A 22,145-nucleotide genomic window follows, 5' to 3' on the forward strand; every position below is an offset into this window, starting at 1 on the left:
CTTTTCTTATTTTCCATAAATGTTTTCTCATGGATTTAAGCAAAATAATTTTTATTACTGTGAACCTCTATATTACTTTCACCATTGTTACTTTTCATCATTAAAATTTTGTAAGACAGACAAATGGAAAAAATGTTTCTAAGTAGCTCTTACTTTTCTCTATAGATTAGCCAAATATAACAAAGCAAAGGGCCAGTAGAGCTGTGGATACCAAAATGTTGAGAGTTTGGATAGAGAAGAGAAGAGGAAATAAAGGAGACTCAGAGCAAGAACTAAAAAAGCTGGTAACATGGAAGCTACTTGTTTCACGGAAGACATAATTCAAAGAAGGGATAGTCAACTGTGATGACTGATAGTGAAAAGGGCAATAAATGAATAAAGAGAAATGCTCATTAGTTCTGTCAGTGGGAATACTGTTGTTAGTCATAAAATAGACATTTTTACTAAGTGGTAGGAGAAAAGCCAGAGAAAAAATCATTGTGGATGGTGGTTGCAACCATGAAATTAGAAGATGCTTGCTCCTTGGAAGGAAAGCTATGACAAACCTAGAAAGTACTTTAAAGAGCAGAGCCATCACTTTTTGACAAAGGTCCATATAGTCAAAGCTATGGTTTTTCCAGTAGTCATGTACAGATATGAGAGTTGGGCCACAGAGAATGATGAGCACTTAAGAAATGATGCTCTTGAATTGTGGCACTTGGGAAGACTTGGGAGTCCCTTGGATAGCAAGGAGATCAAAAAATCAATCATAAAGGAAATCAGTCCTGAATATTCATTGGAAGGACTGATGTTAAAGTTGAAATGCAGTACTTGGATCAATCTCAAAAATGACAGAATGATCTCTGTTCATTTCCAAGGCAAACCATTCAATATCACAGTAATCCAAGTCTATGCCCCAACCAGTAACACTGAAGAAGCTGAAGTTGAAAGGTTCTATGAAGACCTACAAGGCATTTTAGAACTAACACCCAAAAAAGATGTCCTTTTCATTATAGGGGACTGGAATACAAAAATAGGAAGTCAAGAAACACCTGAAGTAATAGGCAAATTTGGCCTTGGAATACAGAATGAAGCAGGGCAAAGACTAATAGAGTTTTGCCCAGAAAACACACTAGTCATAGCAAACACCCTCTTCTAACAGCACAAGAGAAGACTCTACACATGGACATCACCAGAAGGTCAACACTGAAATCAGACTGATTATATACTTTGCAGCCAAAGATGGAGAAGCTCTATACAGTCAGCAAAAACAAGACCAGGAGCTGACTGTGGCTCAGATCATGAACTCCTATTGCCAAATTCAGACTTAAATTGAAGAAAGTAGGGAAAACCACTAGACCATTCAGGTATGACCTAAATCAAATCCCTTATGATTATACAGTGGACGTGAGAAATCAATTTAAGGGACTAGATCTGATAGATAGAGTGCCTGAGGAACTATGGACTAAGGTTCGTGACATTCTACAGGAGACGGGGATCAAGATCATCTCCATGGAAAAGAAATGCAAAAGAGCAAAATGGCTGTCTGGGGAGGCCTTACAAATAGCTGTGAAAAGAAGAGAAGTGAAAAGCAAAGGAGAAAAGGAAAGATATGAGCATCTGAATGCAGAGTTCCAAAGAATACCAAGAAGAGATAAGAAAGCCTTCCTCAGTGATCAATGCAAAGAAATAGAGGAAAACAACAGAATGGGAAAGACTAGAGATCGCTTCAAGAAAATTAGAGATACCAAGGGAACATTTCATGCAAAGATGGGCTTGATAAAGGACATAAATGGTATAGACCTAACAGAAGCAGAAGATATTAAGAAGAGATGGCAAGAATACACAGAAGAACTGTACAAAAAAGATCTTCACAACCCAGATAATCATGATGGTATGATCACTCACCCAGAGCCAGATATCCTGGAATGTGAAGTCAAGTGGGCCTTAGAAAGCATCACTTTGAACAAACCTAGTGGAGGTGATGGGATTCCAGTTGAGCTATTCCAAATCCTGAAAGATGATGCTGTGAAAGTGCTGCACTTAATATGCCAGCAAATTTGGAAAACTCAGCAGTGGCCACAGGACTGGAAAAGGTCAGTTTTCATTCCAATCCCAAAGAAGGGCAATGCCAAAGAATGCTCAAACTACTGCACAGTTGCACTCATCTCACACACTAGTAAAGTAATGCTCAAAATTCTCCAAGCCAGGCTTCAGTAGTACGTGAACCGAGAACTTCTAGATGTTCAAACTGGTTTTAGAACAGGCAGGGAACCAGAGATCAAATTGCCAACATCCGCTGGATCATGGAAAAAGCAAAAGAGTTCCAGAAAAACATCTATTTCTGCTTTACTGACTATGCCAAAGCCTTTGACTGTGTGGATTACAATAAACTGTGGAAAATTCTGAAAGAGATGGGAATACCAGACCACCTGACCTGCCTCTTGAGAAACCTATATGCAGGTCAGGAAGCAAGAGTTAGAACTGGACATGGAACAACAGACTGGTTCCAAATAGGAATAGGAGTATGTCAAGGCTGTATATTGTCACCCTGCTTATTTAACTTATATGCAGAGTACATCATGAAAAACGCTGGACTGGAAGAAACAAGCTGGAATCAAAATTGCCGGAAGAAATATCAATCACCCCAGATATGCAGATGACACCATCCTTATGGCAGAAAGTGAAGAGGAACTAAAAAGCCTCTTGATGAAAATGAAAGAGGAGAGTGAAAAATTTGGCTTAAAGCTCAACATTCAGAAAACGAACATCATGGCATCTGGTCCCATCACTTCATGGGAAATAGATGGGGAAACAGTGGAAACAGTAGCAGACTTTATTTTGGGGTCTCCAAAATCTCTGCAGATGGGGACTGCAGCCATGAAATTAAAAGACGCTTACTCCTTGGAAGGAAAGTTATGACCAACCTAGATAGCATATTCAAAAGCAGAGACATTACTTTGCCAACAAAGGTCCCTCTAGTCAAGGCTATGGTTTTTCCAGCGGTCATTATGGATGTCAGAGTTGGACTGTGGAGAAAGCTGAGTGCCGAAGAGTTGATGCTTTTGAACTGTGGTGTTGGAGAAGACTCTTGAGAGTCCCTTGGACTGCAAGGAGATCCAACCAGTCCATTCTGAAGGAGATCAGCCCTGGGAAATCTTTGGAAGGAATGATGCTAAAGCTGAAACTCCAGTACTTTGGCCACCTCATGTGAAGAGTTGACTCATTGGAAAAGACTCTGATGCTGGGAGGGATTGGGGACAGGAGGAGAAGGGGACGGCAGAGGATGAGATGGCTGGATGACATTACTGACTCAATGGACGTGAGTCTGAATGAACTCCAGGAGTTGGTGATGGACAGGGAGGCCTGGTGTGCTCTATTTCATGGGGTCACAGATAGTTGGACACGACTGAGCAACTGAAGTGAACTGAACTGATGCAAAGAGCCAACTCACTGGAAAAGACCCTAATGCTTGGAAAGATTGAGGGCAGGAACAGAAGAGGGTGATAGAGGATGAGATGGTTGGATGGCATCACTGACTCAATGAGCATGTTTTTAAGCAAATTAGACTAGTGAGAATAGTTTGAGTTTGTGATAGTGAAGGACAGGGATGTAGTGAAGGACAAGATGCCTGGAATGTTGCAGTCCATAGGGTCAAAAAGAGATGGACACGACTTACTACTGAACAATAGTACACCACCTCCTAAGAATATTTTTATGATTTTAAATGTGATAACATATATAAAATATTTTATCATTGCCACATAGAAAAATGTTAATAAATATTACTTTTGTAATAGTTTGGTGAGTAGCTTAATGGGTTTAGTGAACACTTCTAGTCATTAAATCATGTCTTTACTTGGTCTACTGAACAATAGGAGAAAAAGCTATATTTGTGTGTTTTTGAATGAGTGGATAATTTAGATGTGTAGCCCATAAATATAGAATAATAAAGAAATGTTATAATCAATAAATATAGATTATTTATAGTTACAATCAATAAATATATAATAATCAAGGTTAATCAAGAAATTTTGTTCTGAAGAGGAAAAATTGTGAGATAGTAACTGAAGAGGTCTTGTAGAGCTAAAGGAGATTGTTGTTGCTGTTATTTATATTTTTTCAAAATGGAAGTTCTTATGATGTATTTATATGCTGTTGGTAATAGTCTGTTGAGGAAAACTGATGACTCAGGGATAAGAAGGTAATAGAAATGAATATGTCCTTGAAAGACAAGAGGTAATGAAACTGACCTTTGATGAGAGTTTGGACATGTCATTATCTTTTTTTAACAGAAATGTAGGCAGCATATCTGTTGTAGACTGGGCTGTATATATTATAGATTTGTGTCTGACTATTATTATCTCTGACAGTGCATTGTATAACAATTGTTAAACAGTTATGCAAAAAATTTTAATAAAAGGTTAGGGGTCTTACCTAGATGTACAACAATTATTGGTTAAGAGAAAACTAGTAATATGGAATTCCAACAAGGATTACTTCTCACTTTGTTTAATGGATTTTCCTGAAGACTATTCAGTAGATGACTGTCCAATCTGTATTTTTTGTTATTACTTTATTGAGGTTTAAACTATTTACATATATAAATGAAATGCCCCATTTTAACTCTACAGTTCAATGAGTTTTTAAAAATAGCTATAGTCCTATTTTTAAATTTATCTCTACAATTTTATGGTTTTGATGTTAAAATAATTTGTGTGACTTTAAATTTACATTCAAATTGTTGCTGGTAAGTCTTTCTCTGTCTGACGAACTTCACTTAATATGATAATCTCTAGGTCCATCCCTGTTGCTACAAATGGCATTATTTCACTCTTTTTTATGACTGACTAATATTTCATTGTATAAATATAATACATCTTCTTTATCTAATTCATCTGCCAATGGCTATTTAGATATTTGTCAATCCTATTGAGTTTTTGGAAGGACAAACTTTTCATTTCATTACTTTTATATTTCCTGTTTCCAGTTTTATTGATTCTGCTCTTTATTATTTCATTTCTTCTACCTTCTCTGGATATACTTTAGTCTTTTCAAGTACTGAGGTAGAAACATAGATTACTGATTTCATACTATTCATCTTCTCTAATATAAGCATTTGTGTGATAAATTTTCTTCTAATCATTGCTTTAGCAGCATTTTACATATTTTTGAAATGTTGCATCTTATTTTGATTCACTTATAATAACTTTACATTCCAATCAAGACTTTTTATTTGACCCATAAGAAAGGTTTTACAAATTCCTTATCTCCTAATTCTACCATCTATATCATTTTAGTATTTGTTTATAGCTAGTGTCTATGGATAACTTTTCTCTTGGTATTAGGTCATATTTCTTTCTTCTTCACATGACTACTTAATTTATTGTTAGATTTGATGTTATGTTACTAAATATATGAACCTTGTAGCCTTCCTTTAAAGAGTATTGATTTTTTTCCCTCATCATAATTACTTGTTTCTCAGCATTTTAAAAATGTTTTTAGTGTGGATTCAGGGAGGCCTCTAGTTTGCAACTAATTTAGCTCTACTATGAAGATATAATACTTTTGATATCTCTCCTGAATGTCACAGGTGTACAACAGGATTTCTGCACTCTGGCTTTTTCAAATTGGAATGTTTCCCCATTTTGTGTGAATTCTCAGAATTGTTCAGCTTATAGATTCCTGGTAATGATAACTTGTCTCCTTAGTTTCAGGGCCTAACACTTAAGAAGAACAAATTCAAGGAGCTGGACTTAAAGAACTACACTGAAGGAGTTTTATCTGCAGGTGGATTCAATTCAAATAATGAGACTCTGAAACTGAGCTGATGCTATCAGCTCATTTATAATGAATTGTAATGGGATCATAATTTGGGCAACTTGGGAAGAAGTGAGTGTATATACCCATGGGAGAAAAGTGAATTATTGTGAAACCAAGGGGCATAACTGTGGAAAATGACCCCCAATGACCTCCACTTCCTTGTATTTTTCCCCAGTGTATTAATCTTTCCTTGAGTGTGGGCTTGACCTAGTGATTATAATACAGCAAAAGTGATGGGATATCACTTCTCTGGATCATCATGCATATAGTAATCAAAATACTGGGGGTAGCAAAGTTCGTCTATGGATTTTTTGGTAGCTCAGAGGCAATGAATCCACCTGCCATTGTAAGAGACATGGGTTTGATCCTCGGTCCAGGAAGATCCCACCTGCCTTGGAGTAACTAAGTCTATGTGCCACAACGGTGAGCTTGTACTCTAGAGCCTGGGAGCCGCAAACCGCTGAGACCATTCACAGCAAGTACAGAAACCCATGCACCCTACAGCTCATGCTCTGCAACAAGAGAAGCCTCCACGAGAAGCCTGCTCACCAAAATGAAGAGTAGCCCCAGCTCACTAAAACTACAGAAAAGCTCATGCAGCAATGAAGACCCAGCAGCTGACTATAAATAAACAAATTAAATCATATTACAAAGGAAAAGTTCACCCAGAAGATGTGTAGAGTTAATCAAGAGAAGGGGAAGTATGGAAACTGGGAACATGAATATTTAAGATTCAAGAAGAAAGAAGGAACTAAAAAAGTGTCTAGATATTATAAGCATAATCAGAAAGAGAATGAGGAGTGGTTTGCAGAAACAACAAAAAAAAAGGCAGTTTGAGAGAGGTCAAGGACTTCAAAAGATATTGCAGTTTCTGCAACAATGTCAGAGTTGAAGTGAGATCAGATTTGATTTTACAGCAAAAATAAAGAAAATATATATAATAAGCAAATGTAGATCTCCTTTTAAAAGTTTAAATTTTAACTTTGGAGGGACTGGCTAGATAAAAGGGTCATTTTTAGAATATGAGTTGGTTTAGCATTTCTGCCTTTTTTTTATTGGAAGGGACAGAGATAATAGCAGAGATAGTTTTGCAGACAAAAGCAAAGGAACATAATTTAAGAAAGAAAGTGGTGCAAACAGAGGCGTTTCCATGTGCAGATTCATGAAGTAGATCTATATTTTCAAGTCTGCATGCCTGTATTTAGAAGTGATTTGTAGCTCATAGGGTGGTAAGTATTATCATGGGCATTAGAAGTAGACTTAAAATTGACTATACAATAAAAAGATAGTACCTTGGTTATAGTACCATAATATAAACAGTCAAATCTCACATAAATGTGGTTATTTGAGGTAAATTGCCATTTATCCATTGGGCAAGCTGCTGGATGTGAATAAAGAAAAAAGTGGAAAAACAATCCTGCTATCATGGGATTAACTTTATTGTATTTTTACTCATAGCTCAAATAACTGTAAACATTTTTGACTATAACTTATAACTATAATTTATAACTATAACTTATTTTATTTAAGTTCATTTTTTAAAAAACATATTCACATGAAACATATTCAAAAAGGGAAAAAATCACCTCTCTCCTATCCCTATTTTCCATCCACCCATTTCTCTCCTTTGACGTATCAGTGTTATCAATCTTAGCTGTAGTAGTTGCTGCTACTGCTGCTGCTAAGTTGCTTCAGTTGTGTCCAACTCTGTGCGACCCCATAGACGGCAGCCCATCAGGCTCCCCCGTCCCTGGGATTCTCCTGGCAAGAACACTGGAGTGGGTTGCCATTTCCTTCTCCAATGCATGAAAGTGAAAAGTCAAAATGAAGTCACTCAGTCGTGTCCGACTCTTAGCGACCCCATGGACTGCAGCCTACCAGGCTCCTCCGTCCATGGGATTTTCCAGGCAAGAGTACTGGAGTGGGGTGCCATTGCCTTCTCCAAGTTGAGATAATATATGCTCACAATAGAATAATGCTTATAAAACACATGCAAACACACACACATGTTATTATTATATACACATGCTTACGTGTCTTGCTATCTTGCTTAACGTTACGTCTGAGAGAGTGCTCCATGTTAGAGGATGAAAGTGGTAGTCATTCAGTGGTGTCTGACTCTCTGTGACTCCATGGACTGTAAACCCACCAAACTCCTCTGTCCACAGAATTCTCCAGGCAAGAATACTGGAGTGGGTAGCCATTCCCGTCTCCAGAGTATCTTCCCAACACAGGGATTTAACCCTTCCTGGTCTCCTGCATTGCAGGCAGATTCTTTACCATCTGAGCCACCAGGGAAGCCCACCTTAGTGTATAGTTAGCTTTCCAAACATATTTTTTCCACATCATATTTCTTTAAATTGTTGTAACAATGTATTTCATTAGTTCCACATGGATGGACATGTAGGCTATTTTCAGTCTGAAGCTAATGTGATAGTTTCTACAAATAATTGTGAATATATTATTTTTACTGTGTAATCTTTTAATTTTATTTGTTGTTTTCAATCTAATTTTGCTTCTTTCTTTCATATTGCTTCACTATATTTATTAGTTCTCTTTATTCTATTTTAGGCTAATAACAATTCAGAAGAGGGGGTGACTTTCATTATTTCCTTTTGCTTGTTGCTCTTTATTTTCATCTTTTGCCTTACTGTATCATTAATAGGACTTTTATCTCTGATTCACACTTCTGTTAATAAAGGCACTTACTTTATTCAGCTTTTCTTAATTTCTTGGAAAAATTTTTGTATCATGATGACAACTACTTTCTGTACTCTCATTTGCCATTTTTTTCCTACAAGTATTTATCTTCTTTTGGGGGGAATTCCCTGGTGGTCTAGGGGTTAGGACCCTGCACTTCCATTGAAGGAGGCATGGGTTTGATCTCTGTTTGGGGAAAGATCCCACAAGCTGCACAGCCACATAAATAAAGGTAACATTGGATATTGAATATAATCTAATATATAATGTCCATCTATTATAGAAGCATTCATAAATTTTTACTCATTATTAATGAAGCATGCACTAATAAAGGGCTTCCCTCGTGGCTTAGCTGGTAAAGAATCCACCTGCGATGCAGGAGAACTGGGTTCAATCCCTGGGTTGGGAAGATCCCCTGGAGAAGGGAATGGCTACCCACTCTAGTATTCTGGTGCAGAGAATTCCATGGACTGTACATTCAACGGGGTCTCAAAGAGGCGGACACGACTGAGCGACTTTCACGTTTATTCACAACTTTCACAAATTATTTACCTTGCAACTAAATGGCTTCAACATTCATGGATTGATTTTACTACCCACAGTCACCACAGTTAGGTACACTTATAAAAGACAATTTTCAAAATTGAGTCTATAAAAACGAATCACAAACTGGTTAAATAGTCAAATAGGAAAATAAAAATCAGCATTTTACCTTAAGACTCACCTAGAAAAAAAGTAACACAACACCTCAAAGTAATAGCTCAAAGTTCTTAAAAATCTTGCTGCAGAAATGCTATACTGAACAAATCACTTGGATTAAGGTAAACAGTACTTCACATTTGGACAAAACTCTCTTTCAAATAAAGTGGTCTTTCTCATCAGGCCTCTGAATGCCAGTGTTATCTGCTTACAAAACAATGAAATAGACAATTTGATTTCAAGTCAGGCTCACCTTACTCTACAGTAAGAACACATTTTTCCCCTCTTACTGGTTTGCCTGTTCAGTTAGTCTTTGTTGTCATTGCTGTGGTTTACTAAGGGTTTTTGGAAACCTAAAAGGAAATGCTTTCCATTTAAAAAAAAAAAAAAAGCCTGAAGTTGCTTTGCTGTATATGTGATAAGGTACTATATAAATCTAAGTTGCTGTTGTTGCTAATGGGATCTATTCTTACAAAACATCATTGTGTGAACCGCGTTTTTGCTGAGGCTGCCTGGAGAAGGGAGGAAAGTGGAGATTTTACTCCTGCTTTAAAAGGAAATAATCAGTCTGCAGGTGGCTGCATAGTGGGATAAGCAAATAGGACTAAGTGTAGCACATGGTTTTCTGCATAGAATTACACTGAACAAGAATGAACCAGATAAAGATCTTTTGTACAAATTGTGTTCTAAAGAGAAGCTTTGGGTTCTTAATTTTTCATGTTTATGCAGGAAAATCATGGTATTCTTAAAATTAGATTTTTCTCTACAGGAACTTCTTATTGTAATATGGAACTGGAGGAGTATATAATTTCAGCATTTCTATCCCTCCAAATCATCTAAAGCAATTATGAGTCAGTGTTAAGATGTTACAGGCCAAAATAAATCCATGTTCTTTGATGCTGCATCATCGATCCTAAGATCAGAGTCAATTCTTTCCTATCAAAGAGTTTGTCCAAGGTTCAGAGTTAATATATGCTCTTTATTCAGCTCTAAATAGGAAATGAGCTTTTAAAAGGAGGAGTTAGGCTTAAAGCAGTGTTGAATTAGTCACAAAAAATGTTTTATTTCAGGCTTTTTGCATCCCTTTATTCAGCTCAATTTTATAGTGCAGTTTAAAAATATTTGGCATACTCCATGGAATTTAGAAAATATGTTGCTTCAAGTCTGCAGCTTTACAATGAAATCAGGATAATTTCAGCTCTGTCTGATTTTCAAAGATAAATACTTTCTTAAAAAACACTGCCAGATATCACAGCTTGCTGAGGGAAAAGTGAGAGATGATGAAATTCATTTCAAAATAGCCCCTGCATGTATTTGGAATAAAGTATTAACAAACAACAAAGGTGTTCACAATTGTAAGATGTTCAGCCACTTAGCTCTGGCTTCAGAGCGTCTATTCCCTGTTCTTGTCACCTACTCTAATACTGCAAGGCAGCTGAGTGGCCTCCAGAATAACCATATTGCAGGACAAAAGAAAGGAGATGGGGATGGAAGAGTTCCAATTTCAGCCCAGTGCAGCCTGTGAGCTGGTGCCAAAGATAACAAAGTAGCATCAAAAGCGGTATGGGACAGCTGCACTGGCAGGGCACTGCAAAGGCAAAAGAGAGAATGAGAGACAGAAAGGGGATTCTGAAATCGACATATTTGTGGCCATGCAAGACAGGGAGAGAGGCAGAAAGAAAAGGAGAATACAGTAGGTAGAGGCTACTACTGTGAAGAAGGAGGACTGGGAATAAGGGAGAAGGGAAGAGACAGAGAAGAGAAGAAAAGAAGTAGAAGGAATGTGCAGCAAAAACAAAAGTGAGACTGGGTGGGCAAGAACATTGATGGAGAGTGACAGAGAACAGGTTGCTAGGCTAATTTAAAGGATTCTCAAAACAAAGAAATGGTCCATAGGAAGTTGACCACAAATTTAGTTTCCTTTCCAAGCAGTTAAAGACTGAGACAATCAGTTCTTTTGTCATAATTTCCTTCAAGGCCTTCTTGTTAAATACATGGACGCCCAAGACAATTACAAAACTAAAAGAGAATTTTCTGCTAAATTTAAAACAATCCAACTTCATGAGGGAATGTATAGAGATGCAGAGGGTTAGAGGGAGGACAGTGAGTGAGGTGTGTGTGTATGCATGGTTGTGTGTGTGTGTGTGTGTGTATGTGTGTGTATACGTGCACTTCAAAGAGTTCACTGAATGTTACAGAAATGGTCAATTACGAATGATTAAGTTAGTTGATAGAAAGCTAATAGGTAGATAATCTACAACTGTGGCTCTCACTAGGGACAAGTGTTGCCTTCCATGGAATATTTGGCAATATCTGAATACAATTTGATTGTCATGATTGGGGGAGTACAACTAGCATCTAGAGGGTAGAGGCCAGAAATATTGCTAAACATCCTGCAAGGCACAGAATGGCACAACAAAGTATTACCCAGCCCAAATTGCCAATAGCACTCAAGAGTCTGAGAGACTTCTATCTACAATTCAAGAGACCTGTGTTCATGTTGATTCAAAACTTTGATAGCTGTGATAACTTGGCTAAGTTATTTTAGTTCTTTGTGTCTGTTTCCTCACTTGTAAAATGAGGAAGAAGTTAAAGAACTTTAAAGAATTCTAAGAATTAAATGAGATTTTATATATTATGAAAATCACCACCACCCTGTCACTAGATTGCTTTGTAATAGATATAACTTTTTTTTGCTTTGTTTTTTCTTTCCATAGTGTTAGCTGGGAATGGAATAAAATAAACCAATAGAAAATAATTTTTGAAATATGCACTGATATATATTTTTTTAACTTTGTGTACCAAATTCTAAGAGTTGGAAACAATGTCATAATTTTATAGTACATAGGATGGCAAAAATTCTTGCCCAAATAAACAAATAATAGAAATAAATATACATGGAAATTAAATTAGATTTTCTTATATAAATATATCAATAGATAAAATCTTACATTTTAAATTGATTTAATATTTTATTCTTTTCAATTCAATGATGTTTCCCATTACCAAAGTCCTAGGTTATGTTCCCTTCTACAGACACACAGTTCCTCTTTCTCATGATTTATCATACATGTGTTTATCTGTTTAGGACTACATTTTCTATCGAACTATATGATTGTGGAAATAAATGAAGACCACCCAAATGAAAACAAGCACAAGTTATTTATTCAGAGCTTGCTAAAGTGATGGAGTCAGTCACCATCACTTGCATCTGGCGGAGACTCAAAAGCAGGCAAAGAAATGAAAAATCTTTAGAGTTAAACCTAACAACAACAAAAATGAAAGCATCAAGTATGCCCTGATTGGAGGTGTTGGCATGGGGAAGTTGGAGGCAGGCTAACTAGAAATGGGATGTCATAACTGATTCGTTAAAGAAGTAAATTTGGCTTCATCTAGTTGGTCCTAAATTGGAAATGACACCAAAAGTTAGGGAAGTTATCAGTTATTGATCCAGTGAATCCTGACTGTTTGGGGCCAAAGGTTAGAGAGGTTGTGGTTTTGGCTCTGGGGCTGGTGTTGTGGGTTTTGAGTCAGAGTTCTATTTTAATATATCGTCTGGCTCTTGTCCATTTGTATATGCAGTCACACAAGCTCCTCAAAGATAAATGTCAGGTCTACCTTGTTCTGTTTCCAAAGCTGAGCCGAGCAAGTGAAAAAGAACAATGAATGAAGAAAGCAAAGAAACGCCCAACAATGAGGGAAGGACTTATATTCCAGTTTCCATTCCTTGTTTCTTTACTCATTTTGGAGATCTCTAATAGAATACCTTGTATTAAAACAGAAGAATAAAATAAAAGCAGGTCCTCTCATTTCCAAATAAATAACATGGAGCCAGGGGAAAAGCATTCATTTTACTCACACAGATTCATTGAATATTAATACAAATTAGATCCTATGCCTGCAGGGAGTTCAAGTTTCACTAAGGAACATAAAGTCATAAAGACAATTATAGACTTCTGCTCCTGGACATGACAGAATAATGGACTAGATTTATTCTCTTGCTTCAGAGAATTTAAAAAATGGACAACATGTATGAAATGGGTTTCAATCATTAGACAATAGGTAACTCAACAAGAGATGATAAGAGAAGTGCACAGACAGGGCAAGAACTACAACTGGTTCTGGAGAGAATATTAGCCACAGACTGTGAAGGGAAGACCCCAAACAGGACCCAGTGATCTTCATAGGTTGAGGAGACAGAATTTATACCGAGTGATCCTTCATATCTTCAGCTGAGCACTGGTCAGCAAGAGCTACAAGGAAAGCACCTAAAGTTGAGGAAAGAACCACAAAACATAAGTCAAAGGATCATCAGAGTTCAAACAGGGGTTGGGAATAGTTTGTGTTCTCACTATCTGGAGTCTAGAGGATTCACAGTTCATATAGAATGGAATAGAACATCCAAAAAGTAGTAGTTAGGACAAAAATGCAAACTATCAAGGAACAAAAAGAATATATTGGACTTCATCATAGCTTAGTGGTTTAGTCATTAAAATGTATCTGACTCTGGGCAACCCCATGGACTATAGCCTGCCAAGCTCCCCAGTTCATGGGATTTCCTAGACAAGAATACTGGAGTGGGTTGCTGTTTTCTTAAAATATTTTCAAATTATTCTGTTAAGAAAATGAAAGACAAACCATACACTTAGAGAAAATGTTTACCAAAAAAAAATCTTACAAAGAATCTGTAAGGTCCCAGGTGGCACAGTGATAAAGAATTTGCCTGCCAGTTCAGGAGAGGAGGAGACCTGGATTTGATTCCCTGGAGAAGGAAATGGCAACCCACTCCAGTATTCTTGCATGGAAAATTCCATGGAGTGAGGAGTTTGGCATGCTACAGTCCATGGGGTTGCAAAGAGTCAGACACAGCTGAGCGACTGAGCACACATGCAAATAATTCTTACAATGCAATAATAAAAGACAAAAATCTCCCTCCACAATGGGCAATTTAAACAATTTACTAAAGAAGATATATGAACACCAAATGTGTGTGTGTGTGTGTGTTAGTCGTGTGTGTGTGTGTTAGTTGCTAAGTCATTTCTGACTCTGTGACCCATGGACTGTACCTCACCAGGGCTCCTCTGTCCATGGGATTCTCCAGACAAGAATAATGGAGTGTGTTGCCATTTCCTTCTCCAGGGGATCTTCTTGACCCAGGGATCAAACCCAGGTCTCCTGAATTGCAGGCAGATTCTTTACCATCTGAGCTACAGGGCAAATGAGCACATGTAAAAATGTTCAATATCTTTTGTCATTCATTCAGTTCAGTTCAGTTCCTCAATCATGTCCAACTCGTTGCGACACCATGAATCGCAGCATGCCAGGCCTCCCTGTCCATCACCAACTCCCGGAGTTTACTCAAACTCATGTCCATCAAGTCAGTGATGCCATCCAGCCATCTCATCCTCTGCCATCCCCTTCTCCTCCTGCCCCCAATCCCTCCCAGAATCAGAGTCTTTTCCAAAGAGTCAACTCTTCGCCTGAGGTGGCCAAAGTATTGGAGTTTCAGCTTCAGTCCTTCCAATGAACACCCAGGACTGATCTCCTTTAGAATGGACTGGTTGGATCTTCTTGCAGTCCAAGGGACTCTCAAGAGTCTTCTCCAACACCACAGTTCAAAAGCATCAATTCCTTGTTGCTCAGCTTTCTTCACAGTCCAACTCTCACATCCATACATGACCCCTGGAAAAACCATAGCCTTGACTAGACGAACCTTTGCTGGCAAAGTAATATATCTGCTTTTTAATATGTTATCCAGGTTGGCCATAACTTGCCTTCCAAGGAGTAAGCATCTTTTAATTTCATGGCTGCAATCACCAACCAAAGTGATTTTGGAGCCCAAAAAAATAAAGTCTGACACTGCTTCCACTGTTTCCCCATCTATTTGTCATGAAATGATGGGACTGGATGCCATGATCTTAGTTTTCTGAATGTTGAGCGTTAAGCCAACCTTTTCACTCTCTTCTTTCACTTTCATCAAGTGGCTCTTTAGCTCCTCTTCACATTCTGCCGTAAAGGTGATGTCATCTGCATATCTGAGGTTATTGATATTTCTCCTTGCCATCTTGATTCCAGCTTGTGCTTCTCCCATTAGGAAAATGCAAATTGAACTACAACTAGATACCACTACTCACCTATTACAATGGCTAATAAGTGCTCACTTATCTATATCTACTTTATTAAAAACAATAGAAACTTTTTACATGTCAAAGATTAATTTTTCACTCTATTAGTATATATGCATATCTCTATTTATCCATCACATCATAAAACTGGGCCAATTAATTAGATCATGAAAATGAAAGCTTTTTCTGAACTTACCTAAAAATATTAGGCAAGGGTGTTTGGTTAGCCTCGCTTTTCCAGTTAATTGTAATCTTCACATTCTGTGCACAGACTGTTTTAAAATGGGGAAGAGTCAGTGCACTGCTGTCGTCTCATGTCCTCTTACAGGTTTCACTTGGTACTTCCTCCCTATGCGTTGATACTACAACCTTTTATTTGCTTTGTCTGGATTAATAGTTCTGTTCCAATAACGAAGTAAAATGTTCTCCAGGCAACTTCAATAGCCTAAAGAAAACATAGTCTAGGCAACCTATTTTCTGACACTCGTGTATACTTGCCCATACACAGTGATGGAAAAAGTGACACAGTATATAGATCTGCTAGTGACACATTCCCAGCCAAGTCTGTTTCCCTAGTCCCAACATCACTCAGCAACTCAGACCAAAGAATTTGCTGATGGCATCTTCTGCATATAGACACAAACCCAATTTTAAACACATTTTCTGAAAATCAAAATGACACAAATGGTCTAAGATTCCATACATGATAGAAACCCCTTGAAAAATAGCAAAAAATAAAGGGTAACTCACTCAATTTATACTCCCTGATGTCAGCTTGTCTGAGCTAACAAGATGCTTTCTATTAACTATAGTCTGTTGTTGTCTCATGTTCTGAAATGCATCCACAAAATCAAAGAGATACCAGAAAAAGACATCAAATGAAATTCGAAAGAGGAGATATTCACTGAATTGATAAGAATCAAGCTAAGCAACTCTAACATATATGATGGGAGATTGTAAGACAGTGATAATAGAATCCAGTGACAATAACTGATTAAACTAAACAAGTTAATATTTTCAGAATAATTTGTTTAGCAATGCTACACAAAGCTCTGAGCTAGAAAGGACAAAGCATCTTCATAATCTAATTACTTCAAAAATTCTATTAATGTAACAATTCAATCTCATTGTTTGCATGGTATCATTACTGAGAGCTTCAGTTGCCATAGCAGAAAAAGTATTAGAGAAAGTATCTGTTCATTTTCATAAAAAACTTTTTGGGGGATTTTATAGAAATGAAATATTTTGATTGAATAAAAATTGTTGCTATAATATCTTAGTATGAAAAAGAAATAGTCTATTAACAATCCCAAGAATATAACCTAAGTAGTTGTTTGATATTTATAGTAGGATAAAACATTAAAAATCTTATGATAAGACCTATAATGCAAAATATCAAACAAAGCAAAACTGTAATATCATTTGCAATCATTTCTGGTATTTTAGTTTAGTCCTAAAGAAAATATTCTAAATGTAGGCTATCTTATGTATGTATACTCAGCAAATCCTCATTGACATAGTGGAAGAAAAAAATGCCCATTTAAATCCTAATAAACCTTGAATTTATATTTGTTCTCTTCTCATTGGATTTGATTTAAGGAATGAATTTTTGCTACAATTGTATTTCCATATAATTTTATTGAAGTTGGATATACATTCTTATTTCTTTTAATGATTAAACATATTATAATATTTAAGTAGATAATTTTTAAGTGAAAAATTTGTAAGGAATACATATAATCAACACATCACAGGTTTAAAGTTTTCTGAGGTCACTTAAGACCAATCCTGAGCTACATCTACTTTATTAACTAATGCCAAAATATTGATTAAAACTCCAAGAAGAGCTATAGGGACAAGAATTTTATAATGCTGAGATGAATTTAGTTACAAATCACATGGTATCAAAAGCATGTTTTTTAAAGAAACCTGGTAGATAAAGAATTTTAGTGAATTAAAAGATCAATTGTCTTAACTTCAAAAGAGTAATCAAAACTTCTGTTACACAGTTTCTGACCAAAAGAGAGTTAATCAACTTCCCTGGAGAGCAAACTATTTGCTATTTGCTACATGATATTCTTTAACTATTAATTCTTAAGACAGTGCTAGACATTTGCCCCGTTTTAATGGGAGGTGGCTAAAAAAAAGAAAGAAACCTCTCCATATTGATCCCTAGGCAATTTGACTTCACACTCTGTGCAGCTACTCTAACCTGCCCCTAAGTTATTCAAGTTTATGAGGTGAGAGAGAAACATTGAGATCTAAGCTCTTACATTTTTGGCAGAGATTTCTTTATAAATTTTAAACTTTTCAACAGGCAAAAACTATAAGCTATTTTTTGGCAATGCAATTCCTGCATAATACCTCTTTATCTCAATATTCCTATGATGTATAATTTGGGCCATTTTAAAAATCATTATTAAGTGGTATAACTATAATTCAGTTTGAGTCACAGTGATATTTTTCATAGCATCTCTGGGAGAGATCATGTACTCATTAGAAGGGAAATATTCTGACATCAATACCTTTAGGCAGTTTGGTAGAGAGAGAGAAATGCATTTGAATATGAGTCCCATAATATAGACAATCACAGCTGCATTTCAAGTTTAGAAAAAAGGAACAGCTCTATTCCTAAATAAAAGTATATATTTGTCAGAAGTTTCAAAAATCCATGTTCATTAAAAGCTACAATTTTCAGAAAACCAGAAAAATAATCTGATATAATCCAAATAAACACTCCTGTCTGTCACATAACCTTTAATTATAATCTGGCAACTGTAATTTCACTTAATTAGAAAAGGTGAAACCAATTTTGAATTGCAAATTATCCCTTTTATGAAAGCTCAAAGTAAAGCATCCTCAGACTGACAGAAACAGTCACTGTGGATTGAAATGCCCTATGATGTGACGTTTCTGATTAATCAGTGAGCCATTCCAAAAGGCTCTTATATGGAATCAGTCATTGGTTTTAATATTAGTAGATACAGAGTTGCAATTAAGTTTTGTATTATAATGTATGAAAGTTAGCACTCTAACCCTCTGCAATCCCCCTGAATTTTTCTCATTTGTAAATGGGGATAAAAATACCCACATTTCTATAAAATAAAAAGGATTAAGTAAGAAATCATAGGAAAATAATTTGATGGGCACTTAATGCATTTTAACTGAATTAACTGCAATTAATAAAGGCCTATATGCTTTGGAGATACAGAATTCTACCAAGATTGAAAAAAATCTTTATTAAAAATAAAGGTTAAATTGTTTTCTGGTTTTAGGCCTTATACAAACTGAACTCTCATTGGTTGATTATGTAACTTAACCCAGTAAAAACAAAATGAGAAAAAATAATTCGTTAAATTTCTAAGATCTTTACAATACTTAGCTTTTTTTTTTTTTTTTTTTGCTTACCAAGTTAATTTTAGTTGAACAAAATATTGTGCCAAAATATGGCTATAAATAAAACTGCCAGTGTTCTTTTCAGAATATCAGGCAAAGAACATTTTTGAGAAAATATTCACTAAAAAATAACATGTGATTTTATATACTGAAGAAATAATCCAGCCTTCAGGTTTAAGCCATTCCAAGAATCAATCCAAAACTAATACTGTATTAAAATTAATATCATTTATTAAAAATAAGTGTACTAATTAAATGTTTAGAATCTCTGACCAAAAAAAAAAAAAAAAAAAATAGATCAAGGTATCAAAAACAAAACCAAAAAAAATGAATATTGTCTTCAGTTTACAAGCACAACATGAAAGAATATGATTTTTTCTTTGCTAGTCTAGATATGATTTCAAAACATTATCACTATAAAATACTTTACATTTTGATATGCCTAAATAATATAGCAACATGATTCTTACATTATAAGAATCATAATTACATTCTTACATTATAAGCTATCATCTTATAATGTTCTATTTTTATGATTTCTATATTTAGTGATACTAAAATATACAAAGACATTTTGAGGCAAACAGATTTTCTGTTTCCAAGTTTTCTAACAGTAGCCCCAAGAGAATGGAGTGCAGAACTAGAGTAAAAGACTTTCAGTAATTGTGAGAGTCTTTCATTCTAACTCAGTTCAATGTGTTATTTTTCAATATAATTTCAAGAGAATTATATAAAATTCTCACCACTGTTGTGAAAGGTATTTTGGAGAATATTCACAAGCAAGAAACATTGTGCAAAGGAGGTTGTAGACATTTAAATATCCAAGGAGTGTTACAGCCTTTGAATCATCCCTTTTGCATGGATGTAGACCATGTTAGATATGTAAACAAAGGAAAATACATGTAGTTTATTCATTTTCTAGTGGAGATATATTTTAAATGCAGAAGCCTGAGGAAATACCAAGAGACCTGTTGGATCATAAAATTATATGTAGAACATTTACAGTGATACAAAAAAGGAATAGTCCTTGACGGGAAGAGAATAAACACAAGTGTCACAGATCTGACTAATGATTTTAGCAATGTTCTCTAGGGTAAGGTTTGTGATGCATGTGAGAACCATGTTCAATAACTACCTACATACATGAATTCTATTCATCCTAGATATTTACCATTGAAACTCTAAAACACTATACAGTCAGTCATATTTAAGCTTTTATTCATTACAACATAAGAATCTATTTAAGACAAACTAGTCAAGTGGAAAAATTTACAGTGGGTCAAAACAAGCAAAATTAAACCTTCTGCCCTCAACACCAGGTCCAGATGGCATTCAGTCCTATCACTTCATGGCAAATAGATGGGGACGTGATGGAAACAGTGATAGACTTTACTTTCTTGGGCTTCAAAATCACTCCAGATGGTGACTGCAGCCATGAAACTAAAAGACACTTGATCCTTGAAAGAAAAGCTATGAAAAAAACTAGGCAGTGTATTAAAAAGCAGAGACATTACTTTACCAACAAAGGTCCATCTAGTCAAAGCTATGTCTTTTCCAGTAGTCATGTTCAGATGTGAGAGTTGGACCATAAAGAAAGCTGAGCACCAAAGAATTGATGCTTTTGAACTGTGGTATTGGAGAAGATTCTTGAGAGTCCCTTGGACATCAAGATCAAACCAATCAATCCTAAAGGAAATCAGTCCTGAGTATTCATTGGAAGGACTGATGTCATGAAGCTGAAGCTCTAATATTTTGGCCACCTAATGTGAAGAACTGACTCATTGGAAAAGATCCTGATGCTGGGAAAGACTGAAGGCAGGAGAAGGGGGTGACAGAGGATGAGATGATTGGATGGCATCACCAACTCAATGGAGATGAGTTTGAGCAAGCTCCAGGAGTTGGTGATGGACAGGGAAGCCAGGTGTGGTACAGTCTATGGGGTCACAAAGAATCGGATACGACTGAGGTACTGAACTGAATTTAAACTTTAACTTATAAATTTCTTTTGTTCCATTAAAAACAGTAAGAAATTGGCTTGGACTTTCTAATTATTAGGAAATTAACAAATTGTTTTAGTATTATGGTGATATATAGAAACAGTTACTCTTGAGCTTTGATAGATTTGTAGCTGACAACATTGATGGATTTTATGCATTCTTATAATGGTAAGTAGCATGTTATTTTACAAGATTAGCAAATAGAAATCATATCTTGTCATACATTAACAATCTCAATAATTCCCTTAAATTTTCATTTAGCCACTCTCTCATTTTAATTCACTTTGCTAAAATTACTTGTGTAGGGATTAAAAATGTCTGATGGCTATTTTGAAGAGCATTCACATTCAAGAGAAAGAAGTTGATAGCATTAATATTGTTGTGAGAGCTAAAAATATATATATTTTCCTAGGATGATAGGCTTCTATATAGTATGCTATGTATTCATTTTCCCTCTGAATCTATTACATGGTTTATCCTACATAAAATGAAGAATGTATTCCTAAACCCAAGAACATGTGAGTTTTTCTACCATTGGGCTAACTTACATTTTTAAATTATTTTGCAGTCATTGAACTGGTTGTTGACTGGAGTTATGTGACTGTATATTTTTGACATTCCAGTTGATGGTAAAAATAAGTTTAGGTTTTGATTTCGCCCTTCCATATACCCCTATTAAATATAAGAAAATGAAACAAGTGAAATTATAAGGAAATAAGAAGCACATTCACAGATTTTCCTTAACTAAGGTCTGTCTTGTTATAGTAGATATAAATGCAGAACAGAAAAGCTATCAGTGTTAAAGAAGGGTTTTATAAAGGATTTTCAAAAAGCTTATACCTCTCTCATAGCCAGAATATTACCAGTCTATAAATGGGAGGTAATGAAATCAAGGGATTATGAGATGTAAAATGTAAATATTTATGATTTCTTATTTGCTGAGGTGATGAATCAGCAATTTAGCCCTAAGTTTTAGCTCAGGTTTTGCAGCTAAGCTAAAGCAGTCTCAATCCAATTTTATACCTATGTAGAATTCCTTTCAAATAGCAGTGGTGATCCGGCAGTTAATCTTCAATCTTCAAGAGCCAGTTTGTCTCTTGCTGAGACAGAAACAGTCACACATACTTTTGAGGACACAAGTTTCAATGGAACTTTTAAAAACAGCCCCTTCATGTAAATGAAATTATCCAGTAACATCTGACATGATGTAACATGACTTATCCAAATATACTCAGAAGGTTTAGGGGAAAACAAGAGGGAATTATGGTGTCTAGAAATTATATAAATATAATATATAATTGCCATACCAAACAATTCCACACTTGGACAGTCAAGCAATGTATTATACACTAATTGAGCAGGAAATAAAATGACACAAATCTACTTTTATATGTTCTAAAATCCCAAATTGCTAACAGAGGCAATA

The sequence above is a fragment of the Bos mutus genome, chromosome 3 (assembly GCF_027580195.1).
Source record: "Bos mutus isolate GX-2022 chromosome 3, NWIPB_WYAK_1.1, whole genome shotgun sequence".
Classification (NCBI taxonomy): domain Eukaryota; kingdom Metazoa; phylum Chordata; class Mammalia; order Artiodactyla; family Bovidae; genus Bos; species Bos mutus.